This window comes from Geotrypetes seraphini, chromosome 2, assembly GCF_902459505.1.
Source record: "Geotrypetes seraphini chromosome 2, aGeoSer1.1, whole genome shotgun sequence".
NCBI classification, from domain to species: domain Eukaryota; kingdom Metazoa; phylum Chordata; class Amphibia; order Gymnophiona; family Dermophiidae; genus Geotrypetes; species Geotrypetes seraphini.
Genome location: NC_047085.1, coordinates 476,688,076 through 476,697,965, shown reverse-complemented (window position 1 = coordinate 476,697,965; position 9,890 = coordinate 476,688,076). Strand labels below are relative to the sequence as shown.

Below are 9,890 nucleotides of genomic sequence, written 5' to 3'. Positions count from 1 at the left end.
GTCATAGGGGAAAAACACTCTCCAGGGACTCAAGACAAAGTTAGACAAGTTCCTGCTGGTAAGGCTAGTTTCAGTTAGGACACTGGCCTAATGGCCGCCACGTGAGTGGACTGATGGGCACGATGGACCTACTGGTCTGACCCAGCAGCAGCAATTCTTAAGTTCTTATATACCAACCATCGACAAGTATCTGGTCAGTTTACAATACTAAAATTTAAGATAAAAATATAAAGTAAAAGGGGGCAATATATAAATAACATAGTTTATTGGACAAGACATGGACAAATTTAAGAACCTAAGAATAGCCTTACTGGGTCAGACCAATGGTCCATCAAGCCCAGTAGCCCGTTCTCATGGTGGCCAATCCAGGTCACTAGTACCTGGCCAAAACCCAAGGAGTAGCAACATTCCATTCAGAATCCTAAAGAACAGCAAGATTCCTGAATCCCAAAGAGTGACAAAAGATTCCGGAATTCCAAACAGTAGTAACATTCCATGCTACTGATCTAGCAAGCTAAAAGCTAAGTTTGCCATTTTCAATGCATTAGTGCAAATAGAGATCAGATAGCCTGTGTGGCATCATTAAGTTAAACATTTGACAAACTTGATAATCAGCTTAAGACTGTTTTGAACAATGCGTTGATTGGGTGGTGAGGTGGTAGTGTTGGGGTTTTTCCCCTGTTACTGCCTTCATGTCTCTGAGCTTGAGCTCTATCAGCAGTTGATGCATATTTGAACCAGTTCATTGCAAATGATTCATAGAGTGATTATTCTACAGAATTTGATACAATCACTTTTAATCACTCAATATTTCCAATTGATTGAGTTCATTGTCCCCATCTTTGTTTGATTGATCGAGGACAAGCAGTGGCTTCCCCCATGTCTTTCTCAATAACAGACTATGGACTTTTCCTCCAGGAATTTGATATGAAAGGGACTGGGGTAAGGATAAGAATCAAAATTACATCAAAGTTTAAATAAAATTTAAAGGGAGGTAAGGAGGGGAAGGGGTGAAAAAAGGGAGGGGAAATTGGATCATGAAAATGCTTTCATTGTTGAAGGCATGATGCATGCATTCCTCTAAACTAAACTAAAGCTTAACTTTGTATACCGAGTCATCATTCTGAGAAGGCTCAAATCGGTTTACAGCAAATAAATAAACAGGGAATGATTTACAAATGATAAATAGAAGATAATAGCAAAATTTCAAAAGAATTAATTTTCAAAATGTTTTTAAAGATTTACGGAAAAATTGAAATGAACTGGAACTCCTTAAAAAAGGGGAGATAATTCCAGAGTTGAGAGAATTTAAAGACCAAAGATTAACTGAAGATCTTGACTCCTTTAATGCCTTTTTTAGAAGAAAGGGAGAGTTTAAATTATTGGATACCTCTTGCAAATGAGAATCGGTAAACATTTCAAAATAAAGAAATATAAGCGCATTTAAATTGAATTCTAAAATAAACCGGGAGCCAATGAAGACTCTGTCACATGGTCAAATTTACCTTTTTCAAAGATCAGCATCGCAGCAGTATTCTGAATGAATTGTAATCTATGAAGACAAATTTTTGTAATGCCAAGGTAGATAGCGTTACAGTAATCAAGATGAGATAATATAATTGATTGAACTAAGATAGAAAAATGACGGTGATTAAAAAGATGTCTAACCTTCCTCAGCATTCGCAAACTAAAGAAGCATTTCTTGACCAAGGAATTTATTTGGGCCTTAAAGGAAAGAGAGGAATCAAAAAGGACTCCCAATATCTTAGCAGAGAACTCAGTTGGCAAGGAGGACCCAGATACCAAAGCTACAGTAGGAGGAAGACAGTCCAATCTTGGGCCTAACCACAAAAGCTTAGTTTTAGTTATATTAAGCTTCATCCGGACAGATAAAGCCCAGGTAAGCTTCATCCGGACAGATAAAGCCCAGGTTTGAAGTTTAGAAATGCAAAGATTTACTTTGGAAACTAGATTGGTAATATCTGGATCAATCTCAATCAAGATAAAGATATCATCCGCATAAGTGAATAACATTTCCCAAGCTGACAGCTTAAAGGTGTTCAGTGTGGTCATATAGAGATTGAATAAAACTGGAGAGAGTGGGGAGCCTTGAGGAACCCCACAGGGAGGCTGCCAGGAATTGGAGATATCGCCTTCAATATTTACTGAATAGGAACGATACAGAAGAAATTTAGAAAACCAATCCAAAACAACCTGATGGAGACCTATATCTGAAAGTAGCTGAAGTAAAATATCATGATGTACTACATCAAACGCTGCAGATAAATCGAACTGGAGTAGAATAGAACATTTATTTTGAAGACATATTTGTTGAATTTTTGAAAGAAGAGAAATCAATAAGGTTTCAGTACTAAAATTAGAGCGAAATCCATGTTGAAACGGCTGAAGTAACGACAATTTCTCCAAATAGTCAGTAAGTTGACCAGCTACAATTGACTCCAACATTTTTGTTAATAAAGGTATATTAGCAATTGGTTGGTAGTGAGAGGGGACTGAAGGATCTAAATCTACTTTTTTTAGAAGAGGAATAAGTGTTATTTGTCTCTGTGGTTATTTGTCTCTATGGCTACAGTCCCTTTCGCTTCAGCCTGGAATGTACACTTCTGGGTGGCCAGAGCTGCATGGTGCTGCTGCAAGAGTTACTGGGGGGGGGGGAATGAAGAAGAAAAATATTCAAATATTCCTCCTTCTCTCTATGACACTTGGTTCTGATAACTCTGTCACATCAAAAGCGACAGAAAATCCAGAGATCGATGGCATCGTAGCAGAAATGGATATGACCGATATGTTCCTCCGTTGTTTCTAGAAAATTAGTTCACAGGCACGCAGACTACAGCCTTGCACTTCTTTTTTTGCTTTGCTTTGATCTCTTGTTTGTTTGCTCGTTTCGTTTATTTCAAACCAAAGTAAACAGAAACCGGAACAAAAAATGGAATAGAAAACAAGTAGGAAGTGTTGATTGAGCGCTCCATTCCAAGAAAAAAAAAATCTTGTAAATTAAATAAAAAGCCCCCCCCCCCACCCCACACACACAGATTGCATCAGCCCCCCCCCTCCCCCCCCGGGGATCCTCACTCAACCTCTTAGGTAAACCATGAGGCAGGGAGGAGCCTTAGGGCTAGATTCACTAACTTTTTTTCCGGGGGCGATCTGTGGCCTATTACAGCAGGCCCAACGAATTCACAACACGAAGAAATTCAAATTAGGGTGATCGGAGGAACGCCCCCCCCAACCGACCGCACGGATCGCGAGTGTGCGATCCTGACACATGTGCAGACCATCTGCTTTCCCTGCGTTTTGTGTCCGGGTTTTTTTTTTTAAATTGCTGGGCTTTGTTTTTACATGCACCAACTCTCTTGCTCTCCCCTTCCAGCCAAGCCCTGCTCTTGCCGCCCAGACTCTCCTGCTCTCTGCCGCCCTCCCTGCAGTGCGAGCCCACGGGTTTAAAGCGGGTCTGCACTGCAGCGTGCAGCCCCGCTTTAAACCCGCAGGCTCGCACTGCAAGGAAGGCAGCAGAGAGTAGGAGCACGGGGCAGAAAGCAGGGCTGGAAGATCGGGGCAGAGCTCAGGGCAGAGAGCAGAGCAGGGTCAGGAGCCTCACGAGGGAGGTTCAACATGTTTATTCCCCACCCAGTGCTGCAAACCTTTCTTCCTACACAGCAAGATCGGAGCAGAGAGCAGGTCAATGGAGCAGGAGAGTTGGCAGTGACGTGTGCGACTGGTCCCCAGCAGTCACTTCTATTCCTGATCGGTCAGCCCAATCGGTGTCCCAAATTTGTTTGATGAATCACGTCCCTGCCTACTTTGCATGCGTTTCCCCTCATTTGCATGCACGGATTTGAAGCGGATTGCAGGAGAGGTTTGTGAATCGGGCCGGAGGGAATTCTGGTCGCTAAGGGTGTTGCAAAGCGATCGGTAGACGATCGGTTTGCTTAGTGAATCTAGCCCTTCGTTACTGATGACACCATTATCTTATATGACAAATATTTGAAATGGCGCAGACGTAGGGTCCGCTGATATTAGATCAAGAACAGGACTGGGCACAAGAGGGGAGGAATTGCCAGTAGTTAAATAAAAAATGATTCTTTGAATAGGATCACTGGTTAGATCTCATGCGGAGTGTAAATACACCTTTTCGGGATAGTTCAAGGTGAGTTACATTTAGGACTAGTTTCACTAAAGTCAGTGATCGTCGCTAAACCTCAGGTTTAGCGACGATCGCTGCTAGCTGACCTGATTCACTAAACGTCCCACTGCATGTTTTTCCCCTTAATCACCCATTTTCCGATCCGGCCATGCAAATTAGTAAAACCCCATGCGAAATAGCCAAGCGATTGATTCACATATATTACCGATCCTAAAACCCGATTGCTGTAGACCTGTCGGTTAACTGAGTTACCATTTGTTGCAATATGGGACCCAACTCGGTCCATGTTTTGATCAAAACATCTTCTTCGGGGATCCTAATAAAGAAAATGTGATCTCAATCATTATGTGAGACATTGAATGGTTAAATGGTGTATGAGGAAGTGATGGTGGTGAAAGTGTGCTTGTTTGTTCATAATGAATTTTGCCTGTATCTTGTACACCTGTCTGCAGTTCCTCTCTTTGTCCTTGGTTTATCGTATCTTCACTGCAGATCTGTTGGATCTTCTTTTTTGTATGCAGGAGCTAAAAAAATTTGAGAGACACTAGTCTAAGACATCAGATAGAGAAAGTTAGAGGTGATTTCCTGGAAATACAAGCTAGGCACAGGTTTTTTTTTTAAGGAAATAAAAATCCATCATCTTTTCAAAAAGAGCTTAGGTAGGCTGTGGCTACTTTTACCCCCCCCCCCTTCCCCCCAGGTGATGATATAGGGCTAGATTCACAAAGCAAACCGATTGTGTACCGATTGCCCCATTTGCATGCAGATGGTTGGCGAATCGGTCAGCCTGCCTCCAATCGTACATGGATCGCACACGGATTGGAGGGTTAGCGAATCTAGCCCATAGTGAATAGAGAATGACACGGGTCACCGCCGAAAACGGGGAAGAAAACTAGCAGTCGCTGCGGTGACGGGGACAAGGCCATTCACCGACCGCGGAAACGGTGAACAGGTTTGTCCCCGCGGGCCAATGTACCCCCTTCTAGGAACCGCTATTTACCTGTGTTTCACCGTGCTCCTCATTTGTCAGATCAACCCTTCCTGCCAATCGCAGCAGAAGGGTACCCAACCCCTCCTGCCGGTCCTCCCAATGGCCTCCCCTAAGATCGCCGGCTGTAGGTGGCACTGGATGAAGGCAGGCAAAGGACTCCCTGAAATGAACAAAACTGTTGTTATTTTGGTGTTGGTGGGGAAGGAGGGGTTCACATATAGGTTTTGTTTTGTGAGAATTTCACCCTTCGCAAAGTAGTTCAATTTCACACGTAATCCACTACATGTGAAATTTTGCTAACATTTTGAATGAATGTGCTTATCTGATGCAATATCGAGCGGGGCAGCTCAGTAATTCAGCTCCGAAGATCTCAGTTTTCATTAAAAAAATAATAATTACACCAGATCTCTCTCTCTCTCTTTTTTGTGGGGGCAAGGTCAAGTAACTTAATTTTCCACAAACTGATTTGCATCTGTAGCAAACTTTCCCTGAAGGGCCCCTATTTCACATTGGTTAGTACGTTGGTCTATAAGATGGGAAAAAGATCCACAAGAAAGCAGTAAAAAAAAAAAAAGTTTTAAGTTTGCCTGTTTTGTTTTTCCCCCTGAATAAGATGTTCAAAAGCATTTTGACCACTGATAAGGAGACGACGGCATATTTCTGAATTGGATTGTTTCCAATATTTCATATGTGATGATGTAACAGCGGAATTTATACCCTGCCGAGAAACCAGAAACTCAACCTGTGCCCTCGCAGGCAGCTTTAAAAATAGCTACAACTCTGTAGTGCCATTTTTCCACAGAACAGGAAGCCAGTAACATACTGTATGCATGTGGCTGGGGAAATTACTTGTGAATCAATATTTCCTGAAAACGTAGAGTTAAGTCTACCACAGTGATAAAGCGCTTTCTGGGACCACCTCCAGAAGAGCCTCATGTCAGTCTCTGACTCCAGAGTCTGGATGGCATCACGTTAACTTTGCTGCACCTCCCACTATTTCTGGTCACAAATCCCTTAGTCTCTGTATAGACTTTGGATGCTATAAGATGATTAGCTTCTGGAATGAATTATGCTCGCCAACCAAGGTTTTAATGTACATATGTCCTGCCTCACTGTTTAGTTCTAGGTGGGTTGCATTCAAAGATTATCTTATAGTAGCCAAGGGGGCAAGTGCAATTGAGATATATAGATGTGGACTAAGATAGTACAAAGGCATTATAATGAATACATGGATGATGGATAAACTGAATAAGTGGAATAAGGGTTCATAGACAACCCCGCAAAAGACAAAGGCGCGCGCCGACAACTGAGCGCAAGACGGAGGCACGCGCCGAAGAAAATTACAGTTTTTAGGGGCTCCGACGGGGGGTTTTGTTGGGGAGCCCCCCCAGTTTACCTAATAGAGATCGCGCCGGCGTTGTGGGGGTTTGGGGGGTTGTAACCCTCCACATTTTACTGTAAACTTAACTTTTTCCCTAAAAACAGGGAAAAAGTGAAGTTTTCAGTAAAATGTGGGGGGTTACAACCCCCCAAACCCCCCACAACGCCCCCACAATGTGGCGCAATCTCTATTAAGTAAAGTGGGGGCCCTAAAAACAGTAATTTTCTGCGGTGACACCGGAATAAGATTTGTAGACACCTATGTGTTTTTCTAAAAATAAGCTAGAAATAGCTGTACATCTGGATGTTAACCGAGTCTAGACATGGAAGAAAGTAGGGTGAATCCATCACATTCAGCCTTGAGTGTTTTAAGAGAACTCCAGACGGAGCAGTTGGATTCTTAAAAGTACTGTAGAGCTTGACATGATAGTTCTCAAAAAGCATGGCGATACTTAATAGGATACAACGGGACAAGACCTTATACAGCATAGGGTGGTAATGTCATGAGTGTTTGTACGACACCGCGGTAACTAAGAGCTTGACACTACTTCTACAGATGTGTTCAGGAGCTTATGACAGCAAACTCTTCATGGATCTGTGTGAAGTACAAACATAGGAAGAGCAGACCCAAGAAAAGAGGAATGAAAATAAAATAGGAGCTATGGCCTTAATAAAAAACAGAATGAAAAACTATTATTCCACCCAAACAGTACAAAAATAAGGCACTATGGGGCTCATAATAAAAAAAAAAAAAAAAAAACCCAAAAAAACAACAATGTCCAAAACGTGGCCTAAATCGGTGCTTGGATGATCAAAAAGCCAGATCGTCCAAGTACCGATAATCAAAGCTGGTTTTAGACGTATCTAAAACCAGCTTAGGCATTTCCCTTGCCTCTTAACGCCTAGAGTGAAAAGAGGCATTTTTAGAGGAGGGGAAAGGGCGGGAGGTGGGCTGACCTAGACTTAGTCATACAGCAAGTATAACCAAAACTTTTATCAGGTTGCCTAGTCGGAATTTATACGTTTTCACTTAGACCAAATCAAAACAGCTATAAGTTCCGAAAAGGGGCTGCTGAGCTGATCGCGGCTGCCGCGATCAGCTCAGCAGCCCCAGCAACCTGGCCACCCCCCCACCGCAACAATCGTGGCAAGAGAGATGCCTCATCTCCCCTTTCGCGATCGCAATCCTCTTCCCAATTTTGGTTGGCCCAGGCACCTAAGACCCCTCCTGTGGACGAGGCCTTAGGTGCCTGGCCCAATCGGGCCCCAGGGCCCGCCATTCGGAGTTGTAGTATGTCCGTCCAACTTACTGTGAGTAAAGAGGGAGCTTGGGGGGCGATTGGGGTTTCGGGGGCGGTCGTAGGGAGAGGTGTGTCATGGGCAGGAGGGTCTGGGATCCCTCCTGCCAGTATTTTAGGGGGGTGGGGGATCGCCTTGGGCAGGAGAGGTTGGGCTCCCTCCTGCCAGTATTGTGTCGGGGGAGGTGGATTGCAATCGTGGTGTAATCCCTCCTGTCCATATTTTAATGAGGGTGGGGGAAATAATTTTTGGTTGATAATTGTTGTAAGTTTGGACATAGTGGTGGTCTGAGCGTTTAAACTGCTGAACGTAGAGGTAGGCCATTCTCAAAGTAAAACTTATTTTGGACTTTTTTTGTTTTTGTTTTTTTTTGAGAATGGACATTTTCCCTGCTGCTGCTTTCAGCGTTTAGGGCCTCACGTCATATGCAAATGAATAAAAAGCTATAAATGAGACCAGAAGTAGAAGCAAAAAGAGTGAAGGTACTATGTCTTGTACGAACCGTATTAGTTAGTTCAATCTGTTCCTTCTCTCTTTTCATACATTCTGGTAACTGGAAAACATGTTTCTAATGCACTGGGATCCCTTTTTGAATAGAAGGCACTGTGTGAATTCAGATTATGGGCCAGATGCACTGAGGAGTTTTTCCCCACCACGTGTCTCTGGGAAAATATATAGTGCATCTGATTCAGGATGAATATAAGCCTAGTGAAGGTCTTTTAAGAACATAAGAATTGTCGCTGCTGGGTCAGACCAGGTCCATCATGCCCAGCAGTCTGCTGGAGCTATGGCCTTAATAAAAAACAGAATGAAAAATTATTATTCTAACCAAACAGTTCGGTGTTACGAAACCTCTTTAGGCATTTGACAGAGCTTTAGCAAGTCTGTTCCAAAACCAGATCTTGGTGCAGACGTTGGTGTAATCGCACAACGTAATGAAGCGCAGGATACTGGGGAACTCTTTCTTCATGACTTTATACTTGACGGGAATGAACCATTTCTGACAAGCACCTGGACAAAGGCTGAGAGTAAATTTGGTCTGGAAATCACATTCGTGACTATCCAGATAATCATCTGAAACCACCTCCACCACCACCACCATCTTTCTGCACCTTTTCTCTATAAGTTCACTTGTAATTGTCCAAACACATGTTCCAAGTAGGACGTCTCAATCAAAGACACACAACTTGAGCTTATACTCTGTCTGATCATCTCCTGCAGAGTAACAAATAAAGGCATCAAAAAGCTCCAGCATACTCCCTGAAGGATCCTCTAGGACTGTGATTCCCTCCAGTTCCGTTGATCTCGCCACACTGCTGTCCACAGCTGGGTCATGAATAGTAGAGTAGTTGCATTTTTTGCTTCTCAAGATACTTTTTGCAGTTCTCTTCTATCATCTGCCACAGGTCTGCCAGAATATCATTCCTCTCGATTCTCTTCAGCAAGTCCACGAGGCCTCCCATGGTGGCTCAGTAGCACTTCCCTTGCCAGTCCTCCAGCAGCTTTGCCGTTGGATTTGGAAAGCCCTCAAAATTCTTGATTTCTAGGAACTCGTACCCCATTTCTTCTGCAAGCGTCATCCAGTCTGGAGCTACCATGGCTCTTGGGTTCAGGTACATGGACAACTTGTTCCTGACACCAAAGTTCAAGGTGACAAGTGGGATGGAATTCAAATCAATGTCTTTTAGGCCCGAGTCACTCTCTGATTGTAGTGGAAATGCTGCCATACTTGGCTAATGAGTGGGAAAACGGTGAGCAACCCAAGTGGCTTCCCCTTTCCTGCTCTCGTTTCTCAGATGAGTTTTTGTAGTCCACTGGGTTAACCTCTTTGAAAGAGCTTCTTTCCCAGCTAACTTCAACCATAAAAAACAGTCTCCAGGTTCCTCATTGAAGTAGTTGCTGTAAGAGAGTTAGCAGCAACCCATCTTCTTCAAGTTCTCTTTGAGCAGTCACTGGATAAACTCCCAACTTCACTCCTCGGCCTAGTCTGACTTTTCCAGTCAGCACTAGGAAAAGAATTAATTTAAATATGGATTTATGTACTATTCTATT

General features: G+C 43.2%; 1 pseudogene; it reads right to left on the bottom strand.

Moving 5' to 3' along the window:
• Positions 1-8,364: 8,364 nt before the first annotated feature.
• LOC117354934 lies at positions 8,365-9,565 on the bottom strand (annotated as a pseudogene).
• Between the last annotated feature and the right edge of the window lie 325 nt (positions 9,566-9,890).